Source organism: Salmo salar, unplaced genomic scaffold (assembly GCF_905237065.1).
Source record: "Salmo salar unplaced genomic scaffold, Ssal_v3.1, whole genome shotgun sequence".
NCBI classification, from domain to species: Eukaryota; Metazoa; Chordata; class Actinopteri; order Salmoniformes; family Salmonidae; genus Salmo; species Salmo salar.
This window is the reverse complement of record NW_025548021.1, coordinates 165605-186921: the sequence shown is the minus strand read 5'-3', so window position 1 is coordinate 186921 and position 21317 is coordinate 165605. Positions and strand designations below refer to the sequence as shown.

The 21317-nt window shown below is 44.0% G+C and overlaps 1 pseudogene; it reads right to left on the bottom strand.

Moving 5' to 3' along the window:
• Window positions 1–967: 967 nt before the first annotated feature.
• LOC123732587 (tripartite motif-containing protein 16-like) lies at window positions 968–13856 on the bottom strand (annotated as a pseudogene).
• Window positions 13857–21317: the final 7461 nt, after the last annotated feature.

Here is a 21317-nt window from a genome sequence, read left to right as displayed (position 1 = left end):
TACACCAGCATGACTAGTATCTATGTGGACCCTACTACAGTTTAACCAGCTCAGCTATAGAATACACCAGCATGACTAGTATCTATGTGGACCCTACTACAGTTTAACCAGCTCAGCTATAGAATACACCAGCATGACTAGTATCTATGTGGACCCTACTACAGTTTAACCAGCTCAGCTATAGACTACACCAGCATGACTAGTATCTATGTGGACCCTACTACAGTTTAACCAGCTCAGCTATAGACTACACCAGCATGACTAGTATCTATGTGGACCCTACTACAGTTTAACCAGCTCAGCTATAGAATACACCAGCATGACTAGTATCTATGTGGACCCTACTACAGTTTAACCAGCTCAGCTATAGACTACACCAGCATGACTAGTATCTATGTGGACACTACTACAGTTTAACCAGCTCAGCTATAGACTACACCAGCATGACTAGTATCTATGTGGACCCTACTACAGTTTAACCAGCTCAGCTATAGACTACACCAGCATGACTAGTATCTATGTGGACCCTACTACAGTTTAACCAGCTCAGCTATAGACTACACCAGCATGACTAGTATCTATGTGGACCCTACTACAGTTTAACCAGCTCAGCTATAGACTACACCAGCATGACTAGTATCTATGTGGACCCTACTACAGTTTAACCAGCTCAGCTATAGACTACACCAGCATGACTAGTATCTATGTGGACCCTACTACAGTTTAACCAGCTCAGCTATAGACTACACCAGCATGACTAGTATCTATGTGGACCCTACTACAGTTTAACCAGCTCAGCTATAGACTACACCAGCATGACTAGTATCTATGTGGACCCTACTACAGTTTAACCAGCTCAGCTATAGACTACACCAGCATGACTAGTATCTATGTGGACCCCTACTACAGTTTAACCAGCTCAGCTATAGACTACACCAGCATGACTAGTATCTATGTGGACCCCTACTACAGTTTAACCAGCTCAGCTATAGACTACACCAGCATGACTAGTATCTATGTGGACCCTACTACAGTTTAACCAGCTCAGCAGTACCATCGACATAAAACCCAGGATAGAGGGGCTGAGTGAATGTGGTCTGGACTCTGTGGAGGAGGGTCATTGTGTCAGAGACCCTGTAGAAGGACAGAGTACCTGCCTTGTGATCCAGGTACACTCCTACTCTGGAGGACTGAGGGCCTGATACTTTAGTCTTAACATTATTGTGTCTGAACCAATAACCACCTCTATAGCACAGTAAACTCCAGGACTTGTTATTGTTTCCAAATCCACCATCTGACCCTGTTCTGCTGATGTCTTTATATGAGACTGCTGTATAAACCCACTCCTCAACATAACCACTCCACTCCACCTCCCAGTAACAGCGTCCAGACAGACCCTCTCTACACAGAACCTGCCTGTAGTTGGTGAACCTGTCTGGATGGTCAGGATATGGTTGGACTTGGCCTGTATAGGTCACCTTTCTGTTCCCTTCAGACAGAGAGAGGTGTGTGTGTGCTGTGTTTGGGTCCAGTGTGAGCTGACAGGAATCTGGGAGAAGAGCAGAGCAGAGACCAATGAGGGGAGTCAGAACAATAAGTTAAGTCAGATACTGTATCTACCCTGTCTTTGATTAGAGCACAGCAGAGATCAAATCAGAGAAATATGAGGAGTCAGATAGATACCCAGTCTTTGATTAGATATACTATTGCTATATATTTCTAGAGGGATTGTTAGGAGAGTCAGTAAAAGAGACTGTTAGTTACTTCACAATAAAGAGACTCACATTGTAACAACTGTTCTCTGGTCTTGGGCTCTGGAGGCAGTAAAACATCCACTATATTCACTACAGACACACAAACACATTGACAGAGAGAGGGAATGTTATCATCATACCATATTCCACATGTATATGACTAGTAGGGAACTTTCAATGGTCTAAACTTGATGTTCTTATTGTTTTCAACACACCTGTAGCGGAGATCTTGGTCCATTCTCCTTTAAGGAAGTATTCTAGTTCATCTCTCAGTTCAGCCACAGTCTTACTCACATCTCTAAAGTACTGAAGAGGACGGACAACGATGCTGGGTAAGTCTGAAGATACACTGATACTGGAGAGAGACTGATAACTCTGGAGAGAGAGACAGAGAGAGAGAGAGACAGAGAGAGAGAGAGAGAGAGAGAGAGAGAGAGAGAGAGAGAGAGAGAGAGAGAGAGAGAGAGGGGACCGAGAGAGAGACAGAGAGGGACACAGAGGGACAAAGAGAGAGAGATGGGGACAGAGAGAGGGACAGAGAGGAGAGAGGGACAGAGAGGGAGAGACACAGAGAGAGAGGGGGACACGGAGACAGAGGGGGACACAGAGACAGAGGGGGACACAGAGACAGAGGGACACACAGAGACAGAGGGACACACAGAGACAGAGGGACACAGAGAGAGAGAGGGACACAGAGAGAGAGAGGGACACAGAGACAGAGGGGGACACAGAGAGAGAGGGGGACACAGAGAGAGAGGGGGACACAGAGAGAGAGGGGGGACACAGAGAGAGAGGGGGACACGGAGAGAGAGGGGGACACGGAGAGAGAGGGGGACACGGAGAGAGAGGGGGACACAGAGACAGAGGGGGACACAGAGACAGAGGGGGACACAGAGACAGAGGGGGACACAGAGACAGAGGGGGACACAGAGACAGAGGGGGACACAGAGACAGAGGGACACAGAGAGAGAGAGGGACACAGAGAGAGAGAGGGACACAGAAAGAGAGGGGGACACAGAGAGAGAGGGGGACACGGAGAGAGAGGGGGACACGGAGAGAGAGAGGGACACAGAAAGAGAGGGACACAGAGAGAGAGAGGGACACAGAGAGAGAGAGGGACACAGAAAGAGAGGGACACAGACGGACACAGAGAGAGAGGGACACAGACGGACAAAGAGAGAGAGGGACACAGACGGACAAAGAGAGAGAGAGGGACAAAGAGGGACAAAGAGAGAGAGGGACACAGAGAGAGACAGAGAGGGACACAGAGAGAGAGGGGGACAGAGAGGGACACAGAGAGAGAGGGGGACACAGAGAGAGAGAGAGGGGACAGAGAGGGACACAGAGAGAGAGGGGGACACAGAGAGAGGGACAAAGAGAGAGAGGGACAAAGAGAGACAATGAGAGAGGGACAAAGAGACAGAGGGACAAAGAGGGACAATGAGAGAGGGACAAAGAGAGAGAGGGACAAAGAGAGAGGGACAGAGAGGGAGAGGGACAGAGAGGGACAAAGAGGGAGGGACAAAGAGGGACAAAGAGGGAGAGGGACAGAGAGGGAGAGATGGGGACAGAGAGAGAGAGAGAGATGGGGACAGAGAGAGGGAGAGAGATGGGGACAGAGAGAGGGAGAGAGAGGGGGACACAGAGAGAGAGGGGGCACAGAGAGAGAGGGGGACACAGAGAGACAGGGGACACAGAGACAGGTACACAGAGAGAGAGGGACAGAGAGAGGGACAAAGACGGACAAACAAAGAGAGGGACAAAGATGGACAAAGAGAGAGAGGGACAAAGAGGGACAAAGAGAGAGAGGGACAAAGAGGGACAAAGAGAGAGAGGGACAAAGAGAGATAGGGACAAAAAAGGACAAAGAGAGAGAGAGGGACAGACAGAGAGGGACAGAGATATAGAGGGACAGAGAGAGAGAGGGGGACACAGAGAGAGGGGGGGACACAGAGAGAGGGGGGACACAGAGAGAGGGGGGACACAGAGAGAGGGGGGGACACAGAGAGAGGGGGGGACACAGAGAGGGGGGGCACAGAGAGAGGGGGACACAGAGAGAGGGGGGACACAGAGAGAGGGGGACACAGAGACAGAGGGGGACACAGAGACAGAGGGGGACACAGAGACAGAGGGGGACACAGAGACAGAGGGACACAGAGAGAGAGGGACACAGAGAGAGAGAGGGACACAGAAAGAGAGGGACACAAAGAGACACAGAGAGAGAGGGACACAGACGGACAAAGAGAGAGAGGGACACAGAGAGAGAGAGAGAGGGGACAGAGATATAGAGGGACAGAGACAGAGGGAAAAAGAGGGACAAAGAGAGAGAGGGACAGAGAGAGAGAGGGGGACAAAAAGGGACAAAGAGAGAGAGGGACAGAGAGAGAGAGGGGGACAGAGAGAGAGGGGGGACACAGAGAGAGGGGGGGACACAGAGAGAGGGGGGGACACAGAGAGAGGGGGGGACACAGAGAGAGGGGGGACACAGAGAGAGAGAGAGGGGACACAGAGAGAGAGAGAGAGAGGGACAGAGAGAGAGGGGGACAGAGAGAGAGGGACAGAGAGAGAGAGGGACAAAGAGAGAGGGGGACAGAGAGAGAGGGACAGAGAGAGAGAGGGACAAAGAGCGACAAAGAGAGAGACGGACAAAGAGGGACAGAGACAGAGAGGGAGAGGGATGGGGACAGAGATAGGGAGAGAGAGAGAGGGGGGCACAGAGAGAGAGGGGGACACAGAGAGACAGGGGGACACAGAGACAAGGACACAAAGAGAGGTGACAGAGACAGGTACACAGAGAGAGAGGGACAGAGAGAGGGACAAAGACGGACAAACAAAGAGAGGGACAAAGATGGACAAAGAGAGAGAGGGACAAAGAGGGACAAAGAGAGACAAAGAATGAGAGGGACAAAGAGGGACAAAGAGAGAGGGACAAAGAGGGACAAAGAGAGGGAGGGACAATGAGGGACAAAGAGAGAGAGGGACAGAGAGGGAGAGGGGGACAGAGAGAGGGGGGGACACAGAGAGAGGGGGGGGACACAGAGAGAGGGGGGGGGACACAGAGAGAGGGGGGGACACAGAGAGAGGGGGGGACACAGAGAGAGGGGGACACAGAGAGAGGGGGGACACAGAGAGAGGGGGGACACAGAGAGAGGGGGGACACAGAGAGAGGGACACAGAGAGAGGGACAAAGAGGGACAGAGAGAGAGCGAGGGGGACACAGAGAGAGAGAGGGGGACACAGAGAGAGAGAGGGGGACACAGAGAGAGAGAGGGGGACAGAGAGAGAGGGGGACAGAGAGAGAGGACAGAGAGAGAGACGGACAAAGAGGGACAAAGACAGAGCGAGGGACACAGACAGAGCGAGGGACACAGACAGAGCGAGGGACACAGACAGAGAGAGGGACACAGACAGAGAGAGGGACACAGACAGAGAGAGGGACACAGACAGAGAGAGGGACACAGACAGAGAGAGGGACACAGACAGAGAGAGGGACACAGACAGAGAGAGGGACACAGACAGAGAGAGGGACACAGACAGAGAGAGGGACACAGACAGAGAGAGGGACAGAGAGAGAGAGGGACAGAGAGAGAGAGGGACAGAGAGAGAGAGGGACAGAGGGACAAAGAGGGACAGAAAGAGAGAGGGACAGGGAGAGAGAGAGAGAGGGACAGAGAGACAGACAGGACAACATAATGATTGAGATGAATAGTTTCACATTAAGTTAATTTCATATCACATGTAACAAGACAGTTTAGTTACCTGGAGGAAATGGATGTGATCCTCTGTGTGTGAGAGCTGCTCCAGCTCAGTGCTTCTCTTCCTCAGCTCAGCTATCTCCTGCTTCAGTTGCTCCAGGAGTCCTTCAGCTTGACTCACTTGAGCCTTCACTTGGGCTCTGATCAGCTTCTTCACCTCAGAGCTCCTTCTCTCAATGGAGCCGGATCAGCTCAGTAAAGATCTGATCACTGTCCTCCACTGCTGCCTGTGCAGAGCGCTGTTAAGAGAGAGAGAGAGAGAGAGAGAGAGAACAGAGACAGAGAGAGAGAAACAGAGAGACAGAGACAGTAGGTAGTTACCATTTTAGAAAATCATGGGACATTGTCTTTGGTTGCATGCTATTTTATGTCAATCATATTGCTCCTTGTAGCCTATTACTGATGCTACGTGGTCTTATGCTGCCATCTATTGGAAATATTTACCAATTAAAAGTTATTAATTCACGTAAAGACATTGGTGAGGCAGCTGAGAAATAAAGTGTATTTAATTAGAGAGATCAGTCTCAAACCTGCCCCACCTGTCCCACGCCAATTGTTGGACTTTCACATAGAGGTTACTATGTCACCCAGGTCAAACCACATTTAACATATAAAACAAATGAGTCTTGTTTATCAAGTGTTCTGCCTTGCAATAATAAATATAATAAAATAACTAATAAAAAGCAAATGCTTACATAGGTTTTATTTAAAAAATAACAAATGTTATTTAGTACTAAAACGGTATTTACTAACATAATATTATTACTAAAATAGTTGTAGGCTACCCTACCCTAGAATTAGGGTTCAGGCTAAAATAGGTTATACGTAGGGTTCGAGTTTCTGTACAGCACTTTGTGACATCTGCTGATGTAAAAAGGGCTTCATAAATACATTTGATTGATTGTTAGGTTCAGGGTATTTAAAGGGAAAAACTGTATGGGTTTATATCTCTCTTGCTCCTCCCTGTGGTCTTCTGTGGGTACTACATACCTCATTCACCACACTTGATAGGCTCATAATCTGAGGTAGCAACTGAGTCAGAGCTACAAATCAATGAGCTCCACCTATCCATTTGGTTTACAACTCAGTGAACCTGCGCAGCTTTCTCTCTATTTGATGCCTACGAACCAACAGATTTCAACGATTATCATATTACCCAGCAGCCATTTAGAAACAACACATCTGTTTAAATCGGGACATCTTGAAAAAGAGGACAGGGACATACGTTTTGTTTAGGTTTTAAACCTTTTTCTGAAATAAAATATGTTTAAACATGTTTAACGTTTGATGTCTTTGCACCAACCATCTGTTCTACTCACTAACACTGTAGGTCACTACAACATGTAACCAGGTGAACAGTGAGCTTCCTCACCAAGTAGCTGTAACCTAGTTAACAATAAGTTACCTGAGGTAAACCTACAAGGTTAACGTGGGCTGGAAGAGAATTACTTCAAAACCACAGCAAACAGCTGGGACATATGCTAATATTATATCACTGGGCTCCTTGGCGGATAGTTTCATCAGAAAATATTTGTAAAAAATGTCCACACTATCTGTGCTAACAAACCCTGTGTACCACCCCTCCCCTGTTTAACCTTGAATTTAGTTCAGAAAACCACTTGGAAATGGACCAAAACGAACCAACTCTTTACGGATCTGTTCGTCCGTAATAAACGGAGGCAGATTAGACACCACTACTCTTGTTGAAATCAGCACCAACACCCCTCACATAAATCATACTGGTAACTAGCCGGGTAACAAGACTCACCTTTTACATTACCACAACCACCGCCTTGTTCATTCTGGATACAGAGTGTATATGTTCCTCTCCCACCTGTTCACCGACCATGATCAATAATTCCTCCACACCATTCTCCAGAACGCACCTGAAGAGACAGCGTTTCTTCTCCACTCGGTTGAGGACATCACACCTCCCAAACAAACTACCCTACTCCCCCTCAACTCTAACCGATAAACAGTGGAAACTAAGAAATAAACCCTTAACAACTACAAAATACATTTGGAAAATACGCAAAAGAATAGTAGCCCTCCTCAGGAACCACAACACCTTCTTCTTCTATGATATAATGGCGGTCCGCAAATCAACGTTAAAGGTGCATGGTGCCACCTACTGTGCTGGAGTGCGTTCAATCACGGTTTACACCATTTCTAAATCCTCCTACCTAACTCAGTACTTCTGAGAAAATAAAAAAGAGCCCTACTAACTTCTAATAGACCCTCCCCATCCCCCAAATCCCTTCCAACCCCCCCAACCCCATCCAACCTCAATGACCCTACACTTCAATCTTTCCCTCTCTTCAACATCCTTACAACAATATAACAACACATGTTCCACCGTTTCATTGACAATACCCTCCAGACACAAACCATTCACATGCTGCCAACCAGATGTAAGGACCAGGTCAATGTACAATGTCCTAAACACAATCGAGTAAACACCACTTCTTCCTTCCTAATCTGACCTTTGAACCTTGGTCCACCGACCTTTAGAGGACATATAAATGCCGTCCCTTGTGCTCAGAGTCCCATCTCTTCTGCCACACATCTATCAAAATGTCTCTGATTTTACATTTGTCCTCACCTCTACCCAGTGGAACATGAATATATATTATATCTGGTTTTAAAGCTCTTTTAGATAACTGGTCTACAATTTCATTCCCTTCCACACCTGAATGTGCTGGGACCCAGCAGAATCTCACTACTACACCCATTCTCTCATTTCTCCATAATAACATTGATACCTACAACTGTCCAACCAAAACCACTGCCTTGTCTACTAGTATATTCCCAACAGTCATCTAGAACAGTAGCAGTGGGATGCTCAACCTCACAGCCTTGCAACCCAATAAGATAATGACAATTTATTACGCCGTATACCCAAAGGCATCTCACCTGCCTCCACTAGTAAGACACATACAGATGTTGATTTAAATGCACCAATACATATCCTTAAAGCTATATACTGGATTCTGTCCAGCTTAAGTCTTTGCTGCTGTTCCATAAACTATACACCTGTAATAAATTGTCGTATTGATCAGAGCTCTATAAATATCCATCAACGATTGTCTGTCAGCATCCCATTCACAGCCAGAGACCCACACAACCAACTACCACGAAAGTGATGGAATGAGAGAGAGACATTATTACAACACTGTACATAGACATAATATAACGTTTGTTCTTCTTTGGAGTTTAACGACGGTTGGCATCCAATATGTTGTATTACCACCCCCAACTGGACAATAATATAAATCTATTTTACTTTGTGATATAAATAATAAAACACCCTTCCAACTAATCCTATACTCATTAAAAACCCACTACCCCATTCCACTACTTTGACCCTATCTGCTCCTGCACCATGCCAACGACCTGGGAGGACGGGACACCACCACTCAACACACCCTGGAACTCTTCTGAAGTCAAATATCGTATGACCAAATACTTCTCTGCAGCTGCCACCACAACATCTATTGTCTTTGATTTACATTCCATTTCTGTGGTACAGTTGATAACCATTGCTTTGAACTCTAAGAAGCCAACCTTACTGAAGCATATTTCATTCGTTGGCCTATCCCTCTGTGCTGGCACAGATCTACTACTCACAGGGATCCTCTCAGGATCCCTCAGCCTTGACCCATCCTCCTCTACTTTCTTCACTGCCTCAGCATACGACACCTTCTGCACTACTCTGACTCTAGCCACCTTAACCTGCCTCTCTCTCACCAGACACCTCTTATCCCCAGCAACATGGACACCCCTACAGTTGACACAACTTTATCCACTGAAACTACATAATCCTCTATCCCATGACCTCCTGCACACTTCCCACATCTTGTAATATCCCTCCTCCAAACTGCTGCAACATGACCATAAACGTTGCACCTGAAACAGCTCAGTGGATTCAACACAAAGACTCTAACAGGATAACTGATATATCCCAACATGACTTTGTTGGGTAAAGACTCAAACGCTGACAGTGACTCCTCTGTTTCACCACGCTCACCACCTGGTCTGCTTCACACCAAACGGCGGGCATCACAAACACCAAGAGCCTTCAACTTCAATTGCTCCACCTCCACACTAACGCTACCCCAGAAATCACTCCTTTCAATGGTGCCCTGTTCCTAAGAGCAAAACAAGAATCAGATCTTGACCCAAGTTGCGTGACACGGAGCGCCCACTCTCTCTGGTCAGAAGAACCACAAACAAATATCACAAGTCCACTACAGGTTACCTTCACTGATTCAACTGCACCCAACTCCTTTCCCACCCACCCTGAAACCACAAATAATCTCTGTTTTCCAATTGAATTATAACATTTGAAATGTCTATTCCTTTGAAACTTTTGTGAGTGTAATGTTTACTGTTAATTTCTGATTGTTTAATTCACTTTTGTTTATTATCTATTTCACTTTCTTTGGCAATGTAAACATATGTTTCCCATGCCAATAAAGCCCCTTTGAATTGAATTGAATTGAGAGAGAGAGCTCCATGTTAATGTATAGGGGACATGAGTCAGTCATGGTTACTCATGGTTATGTGATGAGGTATCCCGCCTGCGACTTCTAAATCAGCATCGGCCCAATAGGGAATGTTCTCTTGATGTAGTGGTCAAGATGTTGGTTTATCCCACGGTAGACCTGGGTTCATATCCCGTTGGTTACATTAAGCAGTCAATTCTCTGAAAGGGGTCCAGACAGCCTGTTCTCAACAGTGGGGTCAGTGGGATTGGAGAGGAGCCTGTCTCTCCCTCTCTCTGACTGGAGGACAGAAGTGAAATGATGTGTCTCCTCTGGTCAACAATACTCACCTTGAGAGACTCCACAGCCTGTTGGAGCTTCTTCAGCTCCTTCTCTCTCTCCTGGAATCTCTGCTGGACCTTCTGCTGACTCATCCCCAGCTGCCTCTGTGGAGAATCACTCTTCAATGAGCTATCAAGCTTTATTAGTCCAGTAGATCAATAGTATAGTAATGTGACATAGGACCCATAGAATATAAGGATACAAATATTGAGGAAGTGTCTGTGTGAAAATATATTATTATGTTGTCATGTGAATGATTATAGTTTTAACAGAACACAAATCAGGGCGCTGATTGGGTGTTTGATAACAAATGATAATGGTGTTTAAAAATGAATTATAATGAAGTTTGATAACAAATGATAATGAAGCTTGATAACAAATGATAAGCGTGTTTGACTTGTTGGATTCCAGCTAGAAATATACTTATTCATGTTACCGTACTATAACGTATTGATGACTTTACATGTATAAGGAATGTATATGTTGGGGTCAATGAACGGTGGATAGGAACTTGGTGTATGGAAAGTTACTGAGAGATACAAGGGGAAGTGCTGAAATATTCTGTTCAAACATGTTATTGTTGAATATAAATGTTCCTAAAGAGGGAGACAAAGGGCAACTAGTTTCAGTTTCTGATAAGGCAGGCCAGCTGCAGAACTAGAGAGGAGCCAGGAATTCAACAGTCTAGTTAGTCTCTGATAAGGCAGGCCAGCTGCAGAACTAGAGAGGAGCCAAGAATTCAACAGTCTAGTTAGTCTCTGATAAGGTAGGCCAGCTGCAGAACTAGGGGAGGAGCCAGGAATTCAACAGTCTAGTTAGTCTCTGATAAGGCAGGCCAGCTGCAGAACTAGGGAGGAGCCAGGAATTCAACAGTCTAGTTAGTCTCTGATAAGGCAGGCCAGCTGCAGAACTAGGGAGGAGCCAGGATATCAACAGTCTAGTTAGTCTCTGATAAGGCAGGCCAGCTGTAGAACTTGGGAGGAGACAGGAATTCGTCTCAAGTTCAAGTCAATAGATGAAGTGAGAAGAAACCTCTGGGAGGGGGGGCCAGAGAGGCCCACCCCAACGACCCTCCTACTACAGTCTTATCTCACACACACTTCCACACCCACCAAGGTTTTAGCATCAGGCAGGGCCATGACTACACCAGTGAGTGGAACCAGTTCAGTTCCTGTCTAGCAACACAGATGTATTGGCCGTCTAGATGTGTAAGGAGTTGATCTCGTCTTGTATGAGGTTATAAATATATGTTTTTGTCTTTGCAGCTGTATGACCCAGTGGGTGAATAAACTTGGTTTGTGTAACGGTTGTCGTCGGGAATAGAGGACCAAAACGCAGCAGGAATGTGGATGCTCATCTTGTTATTTATTTTAACTAAAGCGAACACCAAAATAACAAAAACGAAGAACTCACGAACAACAAAACAGTCTTGTCAGGATCACACACGCAAAACAAGAAACAATCTCCCACAAACACTACACCAAACAATTACCCATATATAGGACTCTCAATGAGAGGCAACGAGAAACACCTGCCTCCAATTGAGAGTCCAGCACCCAAACCTAAACATAGAAAACCTAAACTAGACAGAATGCAGAAATACAACCTAGAACATACTAACCTAGAACATACACCCAAAACCCAGGAACACATAAATCAAACACCCCTCTACAACACACACAAAACCCCCACCATACAAAACAAACATCCCTCTGCCACGTCCTGACCAAAATACTAAACAACTACTCCCTCTGCTGGTCAGGACGTGACAGTTTGAGTCTTTAAAAAAATGGTGATAAATATATTTTTTGATATTTAACTAGGCAAGTCAGTTAAGAACAAATTCTTATTTTATTTTTTACCCCCCTTTTTCTTCCCAATTTTATAGTATCCAATTAGTAGTAGTTACAGTCTTGTCGCTGCAACTCCCGTACGGACTCAGGAGAGGCGAAGGTCAAGAGCCATGCGTCCTCTGAAACACAACCAAGTCACACTGCTTCTTGACACAACGCACATCCAACCCGGAAGCCAGCTTCACCAATGTGGAAGCCAGGAATCACCGTGCAACATGGTCAGCATGTACTGCACCCAGCGCGCCACAGGAGTAGCTAGTGCACAGTGAGACAAGGATATCCCTGCCGGCCAAACTTTCCCTAACCCGAACGACGCTTGGGCAAATTGTGGGATTAGCTAATTTAGCCAGCTAAACTAAAGACCCTCAAGCCAACAACAGGTGCCTTTGTTCATGTCACGGATCGTTGGAAAGCTCTCTATCAACCAAATATGTGGATAAACGTTGGTCATTTGATTCGATGTAATGTTTACATGGGTAACGTTATATAGTAGTCGTTGGCTGAATATCAACGACATTTAATTTCACCTGTAAGGTAAACTAACAGTCAACTAGGGGTCTGTTCCTCGAAACATCACAGGAGTCGGAGGTTCACAACTTTTATGGGGGGGGCGATGACATGGTTAACTTGGCTATCTGAAGAAAAAAAAACATTATGGCGATGAACTAGCTTCACAGATGCAACAGAGCCTGGGTTCAAACCCAGAGTCTCTGGTGGCACAGCTAGCACTGCATTAGACCCCCTGTGCCACCAGGGAAGCAAGTCAGTTAAGAACAAATTCTTATTTTCAATGAAAGTCTTGGTCAGGGGCAGAACGACAGATTTGTACCTTGTCAGATCTTGCAACCTTTCGGTTACTAGTCCAACGCTGCCGCCCTGGAGTTTGTGATCATATTTGTTCTGCCCTGGATCGATTTCACTTGAATGATCTCATATTCAAACAGCCTTAGTTCCTACTGCTTCTTTAATTCTTTGTTTATCAGACAGTCACCAACACGTTGTTCTGGTCTTACCTGTTTATCATTCCTCTCTGCTGCAGCTGACACTGTATCATGGCCTTTATGTTCATCCATCACACACAGCAGACAGATACACTGCTGATCGGTACGACAGTAAACATCCAGCAGTTTGTCATGATGAGAGCAGATCTTCTCTTGTAGTTGTGCGGTGGCTTTGACCAGCTTGTGCTTCTTCAATGCAGGAAATTCATAGTGAGGTTGGAGGTGAGTCTCACAGTAAGAGGCCAGACACACCAAACAGGACATGAGGGCTTTCTGCTTTCTGGTCCCAGTGCAGAAATCACACACCACATCTCCAGGTCCAGCATAGCACAGAGCAGGAGGGGGAGCAGCCTGGAGTCTTGTCTTCTTCAGGTCCTCCACCATATCAGCCAACATGTTATTTTTCCTCAGATTAGGCCTTGGAATGAAGGTCTCTCTGCACTGAGGACAGCTATAGACCCCTTTCAGAACATCCTGATCCCAGCAGCGCTCAATACAGATTCTACAGTAATTGTGTCCACAGGCAGTAGTGACTGGCTCTTTCAGTAGATCCAGACAGACAGAACAACAGAACAAGCCCTGGTCCAGCAGAACTCCCTTCTGAGCCATTTTGATGGTTGTTCACTCTCACAAAGACAGACGACACAGAGACTCAGATACGTTTTGTTTCCACAGAAGGTATTTTTTTGGGAGGTATGGACTTTCTGGTTCTGCCAGATAGGTGAGTTTAGAGGGAGGGAAGGAGGGAGGGGTTAGAGGAAGAGAGAGAGAGAACTGCATGCAACGTCGAGAAGGAGACAAATATTTTAGTTCCTAGGTTAGGACCCTTAATATTAAATAGAGTGGTTAGAATATATAAAGGGTAACAGTTTCTATGAAGTACATATTCTAACTATTTTAATGACCTTTAAAATGCCTTATAATACACTTATGTGTTATAACACTGATTTTAAGTGTCTATAATAATTCTTAAGTGGTTGTAATGAGGAGGGGACTTGATATTGATCCAATGTTCTGTAGTTGAAATTAATACTGTATGTATTGACTGATCATTGAGAATGGGGTAATACTTTACATTACAGTGTGTTTAGGGTTAGAGGTACTACATTCAGCAGTAACCCTAACCCTAGACATATCTAAGACTAAAAAGAGAAGACGTTTTCCAATCAGAGTTCTTTGTATCTCTTCTTAGTCATACAGATCCCCCCCACATCTTATAGGTGGACGGGGTTATGAACATATCCAATACATTATTTCTGAAACCAGATGAAATGAAACTGTCTTTCAGCAGGAAAAGCTTCTCTAATAATCCTAACCATGGCTGGGTGTCTTCAGATGCTGAGAGGTATAGAGACACACTGTCAAGGTGGCAGGTAGCCTTGTGGTTTAGAGACTGAGAAGTGTAGAGACACACTGTCAAGGTGACAACTATCCTAGTGGTTTAGAGACTGAGAGGTATAGAGACACACTGTCAAGGTGGCAGGTAGCCAAGTGGTTTATAGCGTAGGGACAGTAACTGAAAGGTCGCTGGTTTGAATCTCTGAGCTGTCTATGTACCCTTGAGCAAGGCACTTAACCATAATGCTCCTCTAAGTTGCTCTGGATAAGAGCTTCTGCTAAAGGACTAAAACATCTGGCTGGGCTTTCATGTCAAAACTGTTATTCTATTCTAGTCATTATATTGTATTATATGATAATATTATCAGGTATGAAGGTAAGACCCAGATGCAGACAACGTCGAATTAACAATGTTTTAACCTGTTATGGCTAGGTGGCAGTATTTTCACGGCCGGATAAAAAACGTACCCGATTTAATCTGGTTATTACTCCTGAGCCTATGGGAGCATCAGAAAGTGTCACGTTACCGAAGAGATCCTTTGTTGTGGAAAGAGATGGCAAAGAAGGCCAAGAAATGGTCAGACAGGGCACTTCCTGTATGGAATCTTCTCAGGTTTTGGCCTGCCATATGAGTTCTATTATACTCACAGACACCATTCAAAAAGTTTTAGAAACTTTTGAGTGTTTTCTATCCAAATCTACTAATTATATGCATATTCTTGTTTCTGGGCAGGAGTAGTAACCAGATTAAATCGGGCACGTTTTTTATCCGGTCGTGAAAATACTGCCCCCTATACCACAACAGGTTAAGTTATTACATTATAATGAGTTATTACACTAATTTTTGTTTATTACATTATAATTTGCAGTATGCCTGTCGGGCCCTTCACTCCAGCTGCCACTGACAAGGGGCCAATGTGTCACCAGAGGAAGGACTGATAAAAACGAATGACTGTTTCATGTTGAAAGTCCAAGTCAGCATCATGCATTTGCTGCTCAAGTTATTCCATATACTTTGACTAGTCTAGTCATTCCATAAATGTTTTTGTTTATTGTACCTTGACTAATCAAATTCTTCCATGTATTAAAACAACAGTTTGGTGTGTTATTAATTGATCAATCAAGTCATTCTGTACATTTCACCTTTTTTATTTACAGTTTTAACCTGACATCATTCCATAAAAACGTTCTCTGTCAGATCCACCATCCCTTCTGTTTAGCCAGATAATACTTCCTGCTGACCAGCCAATCACATCAAAGTGCTGTTTGCTGCCTGGTGTGCTCTCTGGGGAGGCCATCCCTATGATCAAAAGACGTTGAAAATACATATATACAACAACAAAAAATGTCAATTTTGCTCACTGGGATCCTTCCAAATCTCCTTTAGTTGATCTTGAGCGAAGCCTGGGCATCGAAGGATACCACTGTGGAGCCCTGGTTGGTGGTGATCACGGGTCAATGCTGTTTCACATTGACGTTAACACAGGATCCTGGATGGTAATTCCTGAATGAGAAGAATCAGAGGGGGTTGGTTACGTTGGAAATGTCATTACATGTTATCAGCTGTAACATTGTCTCAACAGTGATGAATACCAAGTGCTGTACAGGACTTACAACACATTGAGATAGTACTGAAGCATTGTGATGGGAAGATGTGGCTGTTACTGCAGTGGTGTGGAGGCTGCATTGTGGGGCCTGCTGGACTGACAGAGTTGGTGGGATGAGATGGGGAGTCTGGAGGTCAAAACATGATGAACAAACAAAACAAGAAAACATCAGAAAAACTGATTTAATACCAACTGTTAAAGTCTCAAATATATGTCAGGAAACTTTAGACACAGTTTGCAATGATAAAAAAAGATTTACAACAGGTAAAACTGGGATCAGCTGGATTAGACTGAAGAACAGTATGGTTGACACCAATGCAATTTGTTAAACAGTTGTATTCCTTGTTGGAAGTGGAAGCTGGAACACACATCACCCCAATCATAACACCTACAGAACATTCTTCTACTTGTAAATCAAGTTCCTCTAGATCTAGGATATGTGTTCAGTGTAGCAGAGGTAGTATCACGTTGGCATTGGTGTCACTGGAGAAGAATCTGTACTTACCTGCTCTGTGGCCCCGCCTGGTTCCTCCCAGAAGCGGAGGTGGAACAACGTGGGGGATAATGGGGGGGTGATACCAGCCGCTCAACAACAGCCCAACAGGCAGTTCTGGGAAACAGATGAACATTTCTGAGTCACACCCTTAACTTGACATACTGTCTTTATGATTGATTGGTTATGTACAAGCTATGCTATGCAGATGCAGCATTCAGTGGGCTGAATAAATTTGGTTTGAGCTTTTCTCTGCATCCGTTTGAGTTCATACTCTGTTCACAACCTAACACCTTGCTTCAATGTATTTACTCTAATGCCTAAATGTTCTTATTCATCTTCAGAATTAGAATTACATGAACCTTGTTTTCACATTAAACTAACATAAAGAAAAGGGTGGTGACATGTTCTAATCTTCCCATGCAGTCACATGATGACCAACACAAGCAGTATCTGTAACAGCACCGTTTCTAGACAGACAACAGAGGATGTTCATGATGTTTTGATAAACAGACTATTAGAATTAGAATATATATTATAACAGAGCCTTTCATTAAAAAAAATCTAAATGAGTTAGAAAGTAATCTTATCCCTATTTTATGCTCCACCTCCACAATTAAAAACACTTGATAAAATGTCAATGTGAACAGATTCAATTTGTGAAATGCACTCATTTGGGATCTGGTGTTACACTAAAAGGGCATTATCCTCTACGGGATCAGTATCCCCCGTCAGACGGTTGAGCTAACGTAGGCTAATGTGATTAGCATGAAGTCTTATGACAATCAGAAATCAGACATTGCCAAATGGGAACTTTCCTACATCTGAATGCATTCTGGAGAGAGACGGACCATAACTTCACCCACTTCCCCTTCTTCTTGATTCAAAATGTTACATTATTCTCATGACACATTATCTTCACGCATCCTAACAGTGCACTGTGAACGCGCTATCTTTCCTTTCCATTTCGCAAGAAGCTGAAACCAGAGATCCGTATATAATGATGAGATGCTCATGTCTCCGCCCCTAACAATGGGGGTCTTAGACTCTACACTGGTTATAAAGCGGATTCATGTGCTTCATTTGAAGGAGTCATTTGGCCACTTTAGTACAGGCCTTATCAAAACATATATGACTATGGGCTAGGCTACATAAGGTGTGATACTAACCTTATAAAAACATATAGGACTATAGGCTACTAACCTTATTAAAACATATAGGACTATGGGCTAGGCTACATGAGGTGTGATACTAACCTTATTAAAACATATAGGACTATGGGCTAGGCTACATGAGGTGTGATACTAACCTTATTAAAACATATAGGACTATGGGCTAGGCTACATGAGGTGTGATACTAACCTTATTAAAACATATAGGACTATGGGCTAGGCTACATGAGGTGTGCAACTGTGAATTGAAAAAGTCGCCAAAAAAGGCATGCAGTGTTTCTTGCCTTACTGCACACAAGCTGGGCATCATTCACAAGTGGTATTCTAATATTGTCACCCATCAGACTAATCCAGTGGCTGAGGAGAGGAGTGAGGGGCAAATTAATCACTACACACGCACATCCTGTTTGATCACATGTGTCACGCCCTAACCATAGAGAGCCCTCTGGGTTCTCTATGGTGTATAGGTCAGAGCGTGACTAGGGGGGTTTCTAGCTTTTGTATTTCTATGTTGGTGGTTTGTATGGTTCAAAATTAGAGGCAGCTGGTAATCGTTGCCTCTAATTGGGGATCATATTTAGATAGCCCTTTTTCCCACCTGTGTTTGTGGGATATTGTTTTGTGTGAGTGCATTCAGCACCACGTAGTTCACGTTCGTTGTATGTTTATTGTTTTTTGTTTAAGTTTTCACTGCAAATAAAGATGTGGAACTCAACACACGCTGCACCTTGGTTCGTCCATTATCACGACCGTGGCAACATGATTCATCTAATAAAGTCCCAACATCAGTTTAAAGTACATTTCACAATTTTTTGTCTGTTTATATTGACATCTTATAGAGCACAAAATGAGGGTATGATTATTTAAAACTCATTTCCAGCATTATTTTAGGAAAGTTAACTGAAGAGGCAATGTTTGTAAACCTATATTCTAATTATAATAGTCTGTTTATCAAAACATCATGAACATCCTCTGTTGTCTGTCTAGAAATGATGCAGTTTAAAATACTGCAAGAGAAAACATGGTATGTGTATTTAGACAATTGTATTCAAGACAGCTTCAGTTTCCACCGGAGTATACAGGTTCCAGTACTCTACTAACACTTCACACAACTAATTGTTGTCTAAATTAAAGACCATGATAATATGAATAAGATTTTGATGCTAGGCAGTAATATAACCTGTTAGGGCTAGGGGGCAGTATTGACACGGCTGGATAAAAAACATACCCGATTTAATCTGGTTACCACTCCTACCCAGTAACTAGAATATGCATATACTTATTACATATGGATAGAAAACACCCTAAAGTTTCTAAAACTGTTTGAATGGTGTCTGTGAGTATAACAGAACTCAAATGGCAGGTCAAAACCTGAGAGATTCCTTTACAGGAAGTGGCCTGTCTGACCATTTCTTGAACTTCTTTTCCATCTCTATCTTTTACTAAGGATCTCTGCTCTAATGTGACACTTCCCACGTCGTCCATAGGCGCTCAGAGCCCGGGAAAAAACAGAATGTCGTCATTCCAGCCCCAGGCTGAAACACATTATCGCCTTTCTCAAGTGGCCGATCAAGGGACTCTGGGCTTATGCGCGTGACCCGACCGCCCCCGCCTTTGTGATTTTTTCCTCTGTTTGCCGAAAAGGAGATTCCCTGTCGGAATATTATCGCTTTTCTACGAGAAAAATGTCGTAAAAATTGATTTTAAACAGCGGTTGACATGCTTCAAAGTACGGTAATGGAATATTTAGAATCTTATTGTCACGAATTGCGCCATGCGCGCGACACTTCTTTACCATTTCGGATAGTGTCTGGAACGCATACGAACAAAACGCCGCTATTCGGATATAACGATGGATTATTTTGGACCAAACCAACATTTGTTATTGAAGTAGCAGTCCTGGGTGTGCATTCTGACGAAGACAACAAAAGGTAATGAAACTTTTATAATAGTAAATATGATTATGGTGAGTGCTAAACTTGCCGGGTGTCTAAATAAGCGAGCCCGTGATGCCTGGGCTATGTACTTAGAATATTGCAAAATGTGCTTTCACCAAAAAGCTATTTTAAAATCGGACATATCGAGTGCATAGAGGAGGTCTGTATCTATAATTCTTAAAATAATTGTTATGCTTTTTGTGAACGTTTATCGTGAGTAATTTAGTAAAATGTTAGCGAATTCCCGGAAGTTTGCGGGGGTATGCTAGTTCTGAACGTCACATGCTAATGTAAAAAGCTGGTTTTTGATATAAATATGAACTTGATTGAACAAAACATGCATGTATTGTATAACATAATGTCCTAGGGTTGTCATCTGATGAAGATCATCAAAGGTGAGTGCTGCATTTAGCTGTCTTCTGGGTTTTGGTGACATTATATGCTGGCTTGAAAAATGGGTGTCTGATTATTTCTGGCTTGGTACTCTGCTGACATAATCTAATGTTTTGCTTTCGTTGTAAAGCCTTTTTGAAATCGGACAGTGTGGTTAGATTAACGAGAGTCTTGTCTTTAAATAGCTGTAAAATAGTCATATGTTTGAGAAATTGAAGTAATAGGATTTTTAAGGTTTTGAAAATCGCGCCACAGGCTGCAAGTGGCTGTTACGTAGGTGGGACGAATTCGTCCCGCCTAGCCCAGAGAGGATAAACATGCACACAGTCCAGTAAGTTTCCCAAAATCCCCAGTGTTCAAAAAATCCTGGATGGAGGATTCCAGATTTCCTGCTTATTCCTTCCTGATACCGTGAATCAGATTTTTGCATCTACCTGGGACAGAACTCACCCATGTCTGTATTATAGAATGAGCTCCCTAAGTAACAATGAGATGACAACTGGGACCAACCGGCTCTATTCGACATAGCAAAATTAGAAATGGTGTATTTTACATTGAATAAAAGCAGAGACTCAGAGATAGAAAATGGTGTATCATACACTACAGTTGAGGAACAATGGGAAAGTAATTCTGCTCTGAAAGTTGATCAACTTGTAAACCCACTTTTATATAAATGGTCCTTGAATGTTTTGGTACACCTACACCTCATCTTTGTCTACTCTCATTCACACTCTTAAGCCTTAGACCCACCCATCTCTTTAAGGATTCACATGTGAGGCCATGTGCTAAACAGAGTGAGTACAGTAGTGTAGTAAACAGAGTGAGTACGGTAGTGTAGCAAACAGAGTGAGTACGGTAGTGTAGTAAACAGAGTGAGTACGGTAGTGTAGCAAACAGAGTGAGTACGGTAGTGTAGTAAACAGAGTGAGTACGGTAGTGTAGTAAACAGAGTGAGTACAGTAGTGTAGTAAACAGAGTGAGTACGGTAGTGTAGTAAACAGAGTGAGTACGGTGGTGTAGCAAACAGAGTGAGTACGGTAGTGTAGTAAACAGAGTGAGTACGGTAGTGTAGCAAACAGAGTGAGTACAGTAGTGTAGTAAACAGAGTGAGTACGGTAGTGTAGCAAACAGAGTGAGTACGGTAGTGTAGTAAACAGAGTGAGTATGGTAGTGTAGCAAACAGAGTGA